The sequence below is a fragment of the Megascapheus bottae genome, chromosome 6 (genome assembly GCF_031878675.1).
Source record: "Megascapheus bottae isolate mThoBot1 chromosome 6, mThoBot2.hap1, whole genome shotgun sequence".
NCBI lineage: Eukaryota > Metazoa > Chordata > Mammalia > Rodentia > Geomyidae > Megascapheus > Megascapheus bottae.
In genome coordinates this window covers 20,583,753-20,589,781 of record NC_143514.1, presented here as the reverse complement: position 1 = coordinate 20,589,781, position 6,029 = coordinate 20,583,753, and the positions used below count along the sequence as shown (strand labels likewise).

The following is a 6,029-nucleotide window of genomic DNA, read 5'->3' as shown; positions in this document are numbered from 1 at the left end:
GGCTTGAACTCCAGCCTGGGCTCTGTTCCTGGGCTCTTCAGCTCAAAGCTACCACCCTACCCTGAAGCCAAGCCCCACTTCCTGTTTTCTAGAGGTTAATTGGAGATGAGTCAGGTCCTTTTGTGCCTGGGCTGGCTTTGAACCTGATCCTCAGATCTCAGCCTCCTGAGCAGCTAGGATTACAGGTGTGAGCCACCATGCCCGGCTATTAGCTGTTTTTAAATCATTTTTCTCCATGGAATTAGTTATGTATAATTTGACAATATCGTGGGAAATTTTCCTTTTTTAGAGGCCACTTTCTGAACTTCCTATTCCTATGTGTTCTTTGAAATGACTTCAAGTTACAAAGAAAAGTAATTTTTTAAAAATTTTAGGTCCTGGTCAGGGGTTTGGCCTAGTGCTAGAGTGCTTGCCTAGCATGCATGAAGACCCTGGTTTGATTCCTCAGTACCACATACATAGATAAAAACTGGAAGTGGTGCTGAGGCTCAAGTGGTAGAGCTCTAGCCTTGAGAAAGTCCAAGGACAGTGCTCAGCCCTGAGCTCAAACCCAAGACTGGCAAAAAAAAAAAAAAAATCAGCTCCTTATTTATTTATTTATTTATTTATTTATTTATTGTATTTTATTGTCAGGGTAATGTATAGAGGGGTTACAGTTACATTTATCAGGTAGTGGGTGCATTAGTTCTTGAACATTGATACCCCTTCTCATGTTTTTGTCGATTTCTCCCCTCCCACCCCCTCCCAATCATCTTGTTTTCCCCTTCCCTTCCGTATTTCAAATAAACATATAAATATATATACAATATACCAGCTAATAAAGTCAGATACAGAAACCACATGACATTAACCATAAGGGGAAAAAAAGAAAAGAAATAACTTCAGATATACCGAATATTTTTATATCATTAAGAATGTATTTGTCAGCCAGGTACTGGTGGCTCACTCCTGTAATCCTCGCTACTCAGGAGACTGAGTTCTGAGGATTGCAGTTCGATGCCAGCCCAAGCAGAAAAATTCTATCTCCAATAAACCACTCAAAAAAGCCTGAAGTGGTGCTATGGCTCAAGTGATAGAGAGCTAGCCTTGAGCTCCCATTCTAATCTTAAAAATTCTTCAAAGGGGGCCTGGAGTTTGGCCTAGTGGTTAAAGTGCTTGCCTAGCATGCATGAAGACCCGTGTTCGATTCCTTGGTCCCACATACATAGAAAAAAGCCGGAAGTGGTGCTGAGGCTCAAGTGGTAGAGCTCTAGCCTTGAAAAAGTCCAAGGACAGTGCTCAGGCCCTGAGCTCAAGCCCAGGACTGGAAAAAAAAAATTCTTCAAAGGCCAGTGCAAATCCTCCGTTTATATTTCAGTATAGGAATATTTGTCTGTATTTCTTATATAGTAGTCTTGTGATAGTAGATGTCCATCATAGGATGTTGGCATCTTGCCTGAATTATTGCAAGTCTGAACTGTTGTGTGGTTTCTTTGTTACACATGGAAAATAAGTTGTATCCAATCATTCTATGATAAATAGACCTGTGCATTTGGTTCTCATTTCCTGGACAAGAGGCAGTCCATAGAAATATTGTCATAGAAGAGTTCAACTACAAAAACAATATAAATGAGGAAGTGGTGCTATAGCTCAAGGGGTAGGTGGCAGCCTTGAGCTGAAATGCTCAGGGACAACACCCAGGCCCAGAGTTCAAAACTCAAGTGCCATGACTTATATAAAGAAAGAAGTACCCTGAGTATCTACTGTGTTCTAGTGATGATTGTACTTGATATTATGCCACCTAAACATTAAGTTTGCAAGTGACTAAAAGCAACCCCAACCAGAGTAGAGCAATGTACTGGACAGACCTGAGGGAACACCATGGTGTGGGGTCCTGTAGAAGTCCCAGAGAGCTGAGGGGCCTGTAATCAGGCAATAAAAGACCTTGGCTTTTCTGCAGAAAAGTTTTAAAGATGAGAGATTTAAGTAGATTTATTAACAAGTCACAAGTACAAATTCAGTTTGAGTGTGAGTGTGGAGAAACTCTTTTCTATTTCCAGTAAGTTATATGTATGTTTTAGGCTACATTTTGAGGTTCAGATGAATATTGAATTTTTTTTTGTACAAACCATTGGTTAATCAGTCACTTTATTCTTTTTTTTCTTTCTTTTTTGGTTGGTCGTGGGGCTTAAACTTCAGGCCTGGGTATTGTCTTTGAGCCCTTTAGTGCAACATTTGTGCTCTACCACTTGAGCCACAACTCGACTTCCTGGTTTTCGGGTGGTTAATCAGAGATAAGAGTCTCACAATCTTTTGTGTCTGGGCTGACTTTGAAAGGTGATCCTCAGATCTCAGTCTCCTGAGTAGCCAGGATTACAGGTGTGAGTCACCAGTGCCTGGCTTATTTTTTTTTCTGTCTAATTTTGAGATTGATTTATTCTGGTTTTCCTTTGGGCTTGCAGTACATTATTATTTGAGATCTTTCTGATATTTAAAGTAGACTTTTGTAGCGTTAAGCCTTCCTCTTAGTATTCCTTGCCTTTTCTGTTTCACTAGCTTTCTGGTGCCTCCCTAGCTAGTCAGAAACAATATATAGAACAGCATGTCCTTTTTGCTTTTTTGCTCAAGGTTAGTGTTCTACCACTTGAGCCATAACTCCACTTCAGGATATTTGGTGCCTAACTAGAGACAAGAGTCTCATGGACTTTCTTGACCCAGATGGCTTTGAACCAGGATCCTCAGAGCTCAGTCTCCAAAGTAGCTATGATTATTGGCACTAGTCACTGGCACCTAGCAATGAATCTAGGAATTTTAAATTTCTCTCTTATTTCTTTAATGATCCACTCATATTCACTAATATATTATTTAGTTTTCATATGTTTGAATATTTTCTTTTTGGGGTGTGTGTGTGTGTATGTGTGTGTGTGTGTTAGTACTAAGGCTTGTACTTGGGGCCTCATGCTTTCAATTAGCTTTTTTTTTTCATTTACACATTTTATTTGGAAATGTTTACACCAGAACAGTAAAATTTAATTTTAAAGACAATGGCTATCATTAGTTATAATCAGTTTATTATAAAAGGGAGATGTGGAAATTATTTACATGATGAAAGATCTCAGAACTTGCATGGAATGGGTAGCTTCGCATGGTGCCATTTCAGTGGTGTGTTCACTCTACCTACTTCCCAAGAACCTCACCATCTCTAAATAAGAAAGAGCCCTTGTCATCTAGAACTACTTTGGTGCTTCCATCATCTGGGAGAAGAGCTTTATCACCACTTTCACACTCACTGGCTGAATCTCTCCAACCTGTTCCTATAAAGCCTGGTCCGGTGGCTGCTACTGTGGCCTGCAGTACTTTTCCTTGACACTTCCTTTTCTGGAAGCACAATGCTTCCTTTGGTTACAGTTTCAGCTGCATTCCTTTAGACTAACACAAAGAAACAAATTTCCTATGTGCTTGTTCAGCCATGACTTGCAGCTGCTTCTTTGATGAGTGCTCTCAGGTTACTCAGGGCTAGCATTCTACCACTTGAGCCAAATCTTCATTCCGGCTTTTTGCTAGTTAATTAGGGACAAGAATCTCAGATTTTTCCTGCTTGGAATAGTTTCAAATCATGGTCCTCAGAGCTCAGCCTCCGGAATACCTAGGATTATAGACAAGAGCCACTGATACCTGGCTTGATTATTTTCTAGTTTTTTTTTTCTACTTTTAGTTTTATTCCATTGTGATCTGCTAAAATTCAGCATGTTATTTTATTTTTCCTAGATATAATCTATCTTGGAGAAAGTTCCATGTGCTATGGAGAAGCATGTATATTCTGGGCTTTTGAGTGGATTATGTCCATTTGATCAATTGTATCTTCTGATGTTTACTTGTGGGTTATTTTTTGTCTGATGATATATTGATTAATGAGAGTGAAGTATTAAAATCACTCCCTTATTATCATGTTGGGATCGATGCTTTCATATCCAGCACTGTTTGTCTTATGAAACTATAGACATACCAGTATTCAGTGCACACGTGTTTGAATTTGCTATATCATCTTGACGCATTCTTCCCTTTATCAATAAGTAGTGATCCTGTTTGTCTCTTTCCACCAATTTTCTTTGAAAGTCTACTCTGGTAAATATGAATGTAGATGTTACTGTTTATTATGAGACTTTGCTTGCAAATTTTATCTCAGCTTTTCACTTTAAGCCAGTGTTTGTCTTTACATTGAGATGTGGTTTTAGTAAGTAGCCTTGAGGCTTCTCCCTGAAAAGACTTGAGTAATCAGAACAGAGTCTCTCCTTCCTGGAGACACAGCAACAAATCTCCTTGCGTAACAAAATGTGTGTGAGCTTCTTCCTGTGCCCACCGTTCATTTTTTTGTTAGTTGGCATTCCCTCTTGTTCATCCACTTTTTGTTTCTAAGCAGAATAGATTTGCTGGTAATCTTGAGGCCATGTGACTCAAAACTTATCCCTGAAATACCTGGAGCACTGCACGTTGATATGCCACAGCATTTCCCTGGCTTATGAAGACATACTGAGTAGTGTCTAAAGGATTAGGATCAGTCTTTCTTGAGTTTCTTTTCCTGATTTTCAAGAAGTCCAAAAATCTTGGGAGTCAGAGTGAAGGAGATACAGAAGAAGGCATTATTGAAGTCAATAATCTGAGTTCAGATAGTGTATGAGTAAAGGACTGGAGTGGAGTTACAGCTTCATTAATTTCCCACAAGTTCTGGATTAATCAGTATTTCCTGTCTGACTTTAATACAGGGAAGATGGAGAATTTTCACAGGAATGAGAAGATGAAAAGACTGTATTTTGAGGGATTTAGGTTGGGAATTTGTATAGGCTTTGGCAGGCTCCAGGTTTAATATTCCCACTTGCGGGGATAGGACTCAGTCTTTTTTCTTTTTTTGCCAGTCCTGGGGCTTGAACTCAGGGCCTGGGCACTGTCCATGGACATTTTTTTTTTTTGCTTAAGGCTAGTGCTCTGCCCCTTGAGCCACAGTGCCACCTCCAGCCTTTTCAATGTATGTGGTACCAAGGAATCGAACCTAGTGCCTTGTGGATGCTAGGCAAGCACTCTACAATTAGGCCACACTGCTGGTCCCTCTGAGTCTTTTTTTTTTTTTTAAGAAACATAAATAGCTCAGGCTTCACTGGCCTTTCTAGAGATTTCAATATTCCAACCTTATAGATTCTACTTGAGATAAAACCATTTTAGGTACATTTCTGGTGCTATGGTAGTTGGTTCTATTAATATCCCCAAGAAGGAAAATGTATGTCTAGGTGTTAAGTGAAATGTGTATCCAAATAAGCAATATAGTAAAGGAGCAGGGTATTTCTGGGAGCAACAAAAATATTTGAGGAAAACAATCAGTTCACCAAGTTTGCAAGTTGAGAGTTTAGTAAATCTTTAGGTCTTTGGAGTTTTGTCAACACTAGTAACTACACAAGTTTTATTAGGGGAAAAAAAAGATCCTGAGAATTCGGTTAAGGGAACGATTGAGCCCCTGTCTCTAAGAGAATGTGCCTGCTTCATAGCTTTACCTGAATCTGGACTGAGCATATGGTTGGATTCAACCTCAACCTCTAAAAAAAAAAAAAAAGCCAGGCATGGTGGTACACTCTTATAATATCCGCTCCTTGGGAGGCCAATGTAAGAAGCTCACAGTCCAGGCTAGCCTGAGCATAAGCATGTGACATTTTGTGAAAACTAAAAGCAAAAAGGACTGCGGGTGTGGCTCAAGTGGTAATACATTTGCCTAGCACTAGTCCTGAGTTCAAATTATAGAACTAAAAACAAAAGTTAACTGGGGAACTGTCTATGTTAATGTCAGTTGACAGTCTGGGTATCCACAATGGAAGGAGACTGGGTATCTTTAGCCCCTAGGATAGCTAGAATAGAGGCAGATATCTTTCTTTTCCTTTGGAATCAAGGGCATTCTTTCCTTCAATGATGTCCCTCTTTATACAACTGGTGTTTGGGTCTCTTCATAAGGCAGTCCTAGTACCCACACTAGTAGCACTAGTAGGCATCGTTCAGTCAGCTCTTTA

General features: G+C 39.6%; 1 pseudogene; it reads right to left on the bottom strand.

Annotated features, from left to right (window-relative positions):
- Positions 1 to 3,147: 3,147 nt before the first annotated feature.
- LOC150061506 (10 kDa heat shock protein, mitochondrial pseudogene) lies at positions 3,148 to 3,450 on the bottom strand (annotated as a pseudogene).
- Between the last annotated feature and the right edge of the window lie 2,579 nt (positions 3,451 to 6,029).